Source organism: Crocuta crocuta, unplaced genomic scaffold (genome assembly GCF_008692635.1).
Source record: "Crocuta crocuta isolate KB4526 unplaced genomic scaffold, BGI_CrCroc_1.0 scaffold174, whole genome shotgun sequence".
Lineage (NCBI taxonomy): Eukaryota > Metazoa > Chordata > Mammalia > Carnivora > Hyaenidae > Crocuta > Crocuta crocuta.
The window spans coordinates 1677479-1685261 of record NW_027530330.1 but is presented as its reverse complement, the minus strand read 5'-3'; the positions used below and the strand labels follow the sequence as shown (position 1 = coordinate 1685261).

The window sequence follows — 7783 nt, the reverse complement described above, 5'->3', positions numbered from 1 at the left end:
CGGAAGGGCGGGGCTTCGTCAAGAGCCCGCCTCTGAGACCCGGGCCGCGCGACGCGCAGACAGACCCTCCAGTCCGACGGCGAGGCCCGCAGCTCCTCAGACTTCCGTCCTGCGTAGAGATCGCTCTGAGGGCCGAACCGACCCCCGCCCTCCCTGTCTGTTGCGTCGCCATCGGGGGTCGCTCCTGAGCCCCCGCTTCACTCTTGTGTTTCCTTGCCAACCTGCCCCCTGATAACCTTGGGCCACGGGTTCTAGACCCAGCTCTGCTTCAGCTCTTCTTGAGAGGTGGGGTGGTGACCTGTCTCAGATGGAAGGAAGATGGTGCATTTATGGACTGATCCTCGACTTTGCGGTAATTTCAGGCACGTCAACTGTGCAGCTGCTCTGTGATATTTTAGGTTGTTTGTTTAGTACCCCTAGTTGGGCCCTTCCCTGGCCAGGCCAGTGGCTCCCTCAGAACAGGGACTACCTCCTGTAGGCCGGTGTTCCGGCCTGGCGCTGAGTAGTGTCAGACACAAAGAAGGGGCTCCAGGGATGTCGGCCAAATGAATGAAACCTTGAGAGCCCAGGCTCTTTCGGAGACACTTCTACTCAAGGGCTTCCCAGACACAGAGCTTAATCTCTGAGCAAATACAAATGTGGAAAAGGTCCATTTTAACTTTCTGAAGAAAAGGAAGAGCATCTGTCCAATCTTTTATAGTGAATTGGCACCATGTTACTAGGTTTGCGAGAGTACTTCACTACATCAGATCAGAAACATACAAGCTAATTCTTTTAAAAATTATTACTGAAAGAGAGCCAGTTTTCACTGTTTCCAGCTAAAACATGTAAATTGCTCAAGCACTGATTGTTCAGGTTGTAGATGGATCTGATCCTTCACTCCCCTCTAGGCCTGAGAGCATGTTTTCAGCCCTATTCTATGAATAGTTTATTTTTTATTACTGATACTGGTGATTCACAATTCAAAGCGTTTTTTTTTTCTTTAGCATTAATCGGCAATTCCAAAGCCAGTACAAGCTTGTTGTTNGCCAGTTTTCACTGTTTCCAGCTAAAACATGTAAATTGCTCAAGCACTGATTGTTCAGGTTGTAGATGGATCTGATCCTTCACTCCCCTCTAGGCCTGAGAGCATGTTTTCAGCCCTATTCTATGAATAGTTTATTTTTTATTACTGATACTGGTGATTCACAATTCAAAGCGTTTTTTTTTTCTTTAGCATTAATCGGCAATTCCAAAGCCAGTACAACAAGCTTGTTGTTAAAAAAATTTGTTTATTTGTTAAAAAAAATTATACTGTTCGATCTATGGCTTCTTATTGTTCGATTTAAAGAGGATACTGATATTTACACCCTGGACTGTTCTAGGAGATAGGAGGGTGTTTTCATCATCCTAAACTCTAAACAATCTGATCGAGGCTCTTTTACTGATGAAGGCTTTTATCTCTGCAATTTCATAAAATAGGTGGCCACAAACATTACTTAGGATTTGTCCAGAAATTTCTATAGTTTGAGAGTAGTATTTTGTGTGATGTTTATAAATCTGTGACCCACATGATCCAGTCTTAGATCAGGACCATATTCAAAATACACAGGCAAATACCTGAGACCTAATTTTGAAGTAACTCTTTAAAACTTCTCATAGCCCAAACACCGTGAAGCGGATAAATAACAAACAACATATCTTAAACATCTGTTTTCATCTACTGTTCTCACACAAGAGAGCTGCTTGTATGCCTCTTTGAAAATGTGCCCTACTCTTCTCCAGCCCTGATGTGTGCTTTAGAGCTTTCCCCCCAGCTCTCTTTCTTCCTGATTTGGAATGACAAAAGCCCAAAAGAATTTGTCTACATTGGGAGAACCCTCTTTAGAAGAGTGGAAGAGGGAAGAAGAGCTGATACAATTATCCATTAATATGTACTTTTTCTTTCACAGTTGATTCCTTTCCATAGTTAACTCTAATGCTCAGTAATACTGTGTTAATAGGTATAATAGTTTTAGGACAAGTTTTTTTTTTTTTCCTTTGTTTTTTGTTTTTTTAAAACTTAAATCTAAGTTAATATATAGTGTAATAATGATTTCAGGAACAGAATTTAGTGATTCATCACTTAAATATAATACCCAGTGCTCATCCCAACAATTGTTCTCCTTAATGCCCCTCACCCANCGGATAAATAACAAACAACATATCTTAAACATCTGTTTTCATCTACTGTTCTCACACAAGAGAGCTGCTTGTATGCCTCTTTGAAAATGTGCCCTACTCTTCTCCAGCCCTGATGTGTGCTTTAGAGCTTTCCCCCCAGCTCTCTTTCTTCCTGATTTGGAATGACAAAAGCCCAAAAGAATTTGTCTACATTGGGAGAACCCTCTTTAGAAGAGTGGAAGAGGGAAGAAGAGCTGATACAATTATCCATTAATATGTACTTTTTCTTTCACAGTTGATTCCTTTCCATAGTTAACTCTAATGCTCAGTAATACTGTGTTAATAGGTATAATAGTTTTAGGACAAGTTTTTTTTTTTTTCCTTTGTTTTTTGTTTTTTTAAAATTTAAATCTAAGTTAATATATAGTGTAATAATGATTTCAGGGACAGAATTTAGTGATTCATCACTTAAATATAATACCCAGTACTCATCCCAACAAATGTTCTCCTTAATGCCCCTCACCCATTTAGCCCAATTCCCCCCACCCAACACTTCGCCAGCAACCCTCAGTTTGTTCTCTGTATTTAAGAGTCTCTTATGGTTTGTCGCCTTCTCTGTTTTTATCTTATTTTTTTCCCTTCCCTTATGTTCATCTGTTTTGTTTCTTAAATTCCACATATTAATGGAATCATACGATATTTATCTTTTTCTGACTTATTTCACTTAGCATAATACACTCTAGTTCCATCCACGTTGTTACAAGTGGCAAGAGTTCATTCTTTTTGATTGTCGAGTAATATTCCATTGTGTAAATATATCACATCTTTATCCATTCATCAGTCGATGGACATTTGGGCTCTTTCTATACTTTGACTATTGTCAATAGTGCTGCTCTAAACATTGGGGCGCATGTGCCCCTTTGAATCAGCACTCCTGTATCCTTTGGATAAATACCTAGTAGTGTATTTATGACCTAGTGGGTTGTAGTGTAATTGTATTTTTAATTTTTTGAGGAACTTCCATACTGTTTCCCAGAGTGGCTGCACCAGTTTGCATTTCCACCAGCAGTGCAAAAAGAGATCCTCTTTCTCTGCATCCTCGTCAACATCTGCCATTGCATGAGTTGTTGATTTTAGCCATTCTGTCAGGTGTGAGATGGTATCTCACTGTGGTTTTGATTTATATTTCCTTGATGATGAGCAGTGTTGAGCATCTTTTCATGTGTCAGCCATTTGGATGTCTTCTTTGGAAAAGTGTCTATTCATGTCTTTTGCCCATTTCTTCACTGGATTATTTGTTTTTTGGATGTTGAATTTGATAAATTCTTTAAGATTTTGGCTACTAACCGTTTATCTGATATGTCATTTTGAAAATATCTTCTCCCTTCTGTTGGTTGCCTTTCAGTTTTGGTGATTGTTTCCTTTGCTGTGCACAAGCTTTTTATTTTTATGAGGTCCCAATAGTTCATTTTTGCTTTTGTTTCCCTTGCCTCTGGAGACATGTCAAGTAAGAAGTTGCTGTGGCCAAGGTCAAAGAGGTTGTTGCCTGTTTTCTTCTCCAGGATTCTGATGACTTCCTGTCTTATGTTTAGGTTTTTCACCCATTTTGAGTTTATTTTTGTGTATGGTGTAAGAAAGTGGTCCAGACTGAGTCTTCTGCATGTTGCTGTTATTTTTTCTATTAAGTAGGCTTCATGCCCAGCATGGAGCCCAGTGTAGGGCTTGAACTCATGACTCTGAGATTAAAACCTGAGCTGACATCAAGAGTTGGATGCTTAACTGACTGAGCCAGGGCCCCAGGACAAGTTTTAAGACTTTTGTTTTGTTTGAAAATAAGCCACCTTAATAGGTCAGAGTCTCTATAATCTCACATATCTTGTGGTATCCCAAAGTCATAGAGAACATGACTCATACTCAATCACCAAAATCTATGAATTACTTTCATAATCAGGACTTTCTTTTCCACTAAATAACTGTGTAACTCCTTAAAATCTGTTATTCCATTGAGTTCAGAGAAGTTCAGCATTGTGAACAGAACAGCAGTTTTAAATACCATTTTCTCAATGCACATGTCAAGTTTCAATTTAAATAAATACAAAACCATCACCTTTATAGTGGACAGAGAGACTTCTGTTACACAGCATTAGGGAAAAGTGTGCAGCCTCTGAGGGCCATTGGAGGTCTACCAAATGGAATCTAAGACTTTTTAATTCTAAAACACTTTAATATATTTCTTCAAAAATTTCCAGGACCTAACCATTTGGCCAAATTAGAAGAAACTAAATCTACTTTCTTTGCTTCAACTTCTTAAATATCCATAAACTGGCAGTTTTTATCTTAAATATCCTTAAACTGGTTTAAAAAACATAAGCATAAAGAAAATTTGTAATCTTCATTATTTTCTCCATTACATCATGCAATAAAACTGACTTCCAAGAGTCACAACACAGACTCTCTTGATGAATGAGGCAATGGAAACTGGGCACACCAACCTCCTATTTTGAGTTGCATTAATTATTGAAGCCCTCCTCCCTGCCCCAACCATGCCCCAAACATGGCACATCTTTTTTGGAAGAAACATGTTTTGATTATAATACTCAGATTCTTTATTGGTAATTGCTTAAGATTTGTTAATTAGCTTAGGAAAATGTTCCTAGCTTAGGAAGTAAAGTATAATATTTAGGTAGTCTGCACACTCTGGGCTCAAATAGAGCTTTATATTTGAAACCTCTGGTGTAAAATTTTCCTGCTTGACAGGACATGTACCATTGGTGAGTTCCTTTGACAACCTCTTGTTCTCTGTACCAACAGAGAAACTCACTTTTTTTTTTATATATATATATTTTTTACTTATTTCTAGGACAGAGAAAGAGACAGCACGAGCAGGGGAGGGCCAGAGAGAGAGGGAGACACAGACTCTGAAATTGGCTCCAGGCTCTGAGCTGGCAGTCAGCATAGAGCCCAACGCGGGGCTCGAACCCACAAACCGCGAGATCATGACCTAAGCGAAAGTTGGACGCTTAACCGACTAAGCCACCCAGGCGCCCCAGAGAAACTCACTTCTATGAGTAAGTAATATGTATACTCCTGCTCTTACTCCATGTAACAAAATTAAGAATATAGTGATTCAATTAGCAAAAGATTCAGAGGTATTGGAAAGAGGGTTTGAAATGCAAGTGTCAGGGCTATCTAGAGAAACAGAGCCAATAGGATGCATATGTGGAGAGAGAGATTTATTTTAAGGAATTGGTACATGTGGTAGTGGGTGCTAATAAGTCTGAAATCTGTTGGGCAGGTTGGCAGGCTGAAAATTCAGTTGAGTCGAAGAGCCCAAAATCCATTGACAGGATTTTTGTTATGATCATGAGGAAGTAGTATTTGTTCTGTTCCTGGAAACCTCAGTTTTTGTTCATATGGCCTTCAACTGATTGGGACCCACCCGTATTAATAAGGGTAATTTTCCTTACTTAAAGTTCACTAATTGTAAATGTTAACCACATCTACAAAATACCCATCACAGCAACATCTAGTCTAGTGTTTGGCCAGACAACTGGTCACCACAGTCTAGCCAAGTTGAAACCTAAGATTACCCATCACAATGACCTCCATTCAATAGTAGTTCCTCAAAGGCACAATGATAATTAAGTTTAAAAATATAAATCCTTAGTGAACAATATAAGGCATGTTTTCAGTAAGAAAAGATATCTTCTTGTTTTATTTTTCTTTGCTCTTTTCAATCAGTTGTGTGGTGGTAGAGATGGAGGAGAATGAGGGAAGGAAGATCGGATATTTTTATGTGTCCTCTTCTGCATAACCATGTCAAATATATGTGCTAGAGCATTGAGAACAGTGTGTCTGTCCATTAGAAAGGATTGAAATATGGACAAATAAGTCACTCACAATCTAGTGGAAGATAGAGATGTGAACAATCTACCTTTCATATTCCATATTCCATATTAGTTATATTATAAATGCATTGCCTCAAAGACATATAAAGACAGTAGTGTGGTGGGCATATAAAAGGGTTTGGATGTGATTGAACTCCCACCTGAAAGGAAGTTTCACAGACTTGTGAAAGGGCAGCATTGCAAACCTTCCTTACCACTTTTCAATACAGGCAGGTAGAGGGAGAGAGGCCATAGTATGAGGAAATTGTTTCCGAGGTAGGGTCACTTATCAGTTGCACCACAGAGATGACTAGAATTCATCAAATTCACACAGTAAGTCCTGACATTTGATGGCCTCATTAGAGTGATTATGGGTATGCTTTAAAAATGTGCTTTGTCAGCAGATGGTCCTATGAGATGTTTCCATAAAGAGCATGTTCCCACCTGGCCCAGAAGAAGTTCAAAACATGGAACCAAAGTTAGTACATTAATAATTGTTTGTGATGTGGTTGGCAAAAATATTTTGTAATTGTGCTCACAGGAGTTCTTTAGAGAGTTTAATTGCAGCAAATCAGGTTTTTCTCTACCTTGTAGGAATATTTCAGTAACTCTCTGATATAAGAACTTTATATGTATGAGATACATGTACATAAATATTTATAATCTCAGATATATAAATAAAAACTTTATCTCTCTTTTTGAAAGAGGGAGTGAGAAAGAGAATGAGAGAGATTCATGACAGAGGTTTATAACAAAGATATATATATATAAAGATTATAAATTTTCTTTATGCTTTATATATGATATATATTATGATATTTGATGATAAGATATTATGATAATTATATATCATATATTAGTTCTTTTATACTAGCCTAAAGTGCTCACAAATACTTTTTTTTCTCAGAAGGAAAGTGTGAGAATAATAAACAAGCTATGACTTGTATATATCATGAGCAACAACTGAAACACAATGGGGAGAAAGCAGATAGTAGAATAAAGTTGTTAGGTTGGTAATTTTGTTTTGTTTTGCTTTTGCTTTTTAATTGCAGCTTTGTAAATACTTAATTCATAAAATATTGAGGAACCAAAATGAATTGAAAGAATAATACTCCCTCATTAGATGCTCAGCATAAATGTTATATAAAAATGTAAACAATTATAGGATGTGAAAATGTCTTAGAGCAACAGCTATTCAGGCAATATAATTCACTTGTCTTTTGATATGCATGTGTAGCTTATGCTGACTTCATTAGGATTTTTCAACTATGTGATGTGTTTAATTTGGAAGACCTGAAATTAAGTGATGACTATTTTATTTTGAATTTTCTGTGATAGTATGGATATTATCCAGTTTTATTATTTTTAACACAGTGTTGGAAAGGGAAAATTTTCTTTTACCTTTCAAGGTTTGCCGGCTGGTCTAAGAATTAAACTGACATGAGACAGATTAACAGGAGAAAAAAAAAATTTAATAATATGTGCACTGAGGCCGGAAATAAAATAGAGACCTAAAGAAATTACCAAGGTATGTAGCTTTTATACTTTTTGGACAAAGAAACATAAATCTGTGAGAAGTTGACAGGACAAAATAAATTTATGTTCAGGAGCTTCAATTAGTAAGAAATCCTAAACAGAATTTGGGCTAAGTAGTAAATTAGTAAAAGTAACAAGGTTAGTTTATATATTTGGCCCTGAATATCCTATCTTTGCTGATAAGGATGTCTCTTTACCTCCTGGTACAGGGAGGATAC

General features: G+C 37.5%; 1 long non-coding RNA gene across 1 annotated transcript in view; it reads left to right on the top strand.

The window, feature by feature from the left end:
• The window catches only part of LOC144232784 (uncharacterized), an 8439-nt gene extending 888 nt beyond the window's left edge, over window positions 1-7551 (top strand). The window contains exons 2-4 of the long non-coding RNA XR_013335514.1: window positions 5003-5210; window positions 6434-6507; window positions 7439-7551. This is a non-coding gene — a long non-coding RNA (uncharacterized LOC144232784). The remainder of the gene's footprint in view (window positions 1-5002; window positions 5211-6433; window positions 6508-7438) is intronic.
• The last annotated feature ends 232 nt before the right edge of the window (window positions 7552-7783 follow it).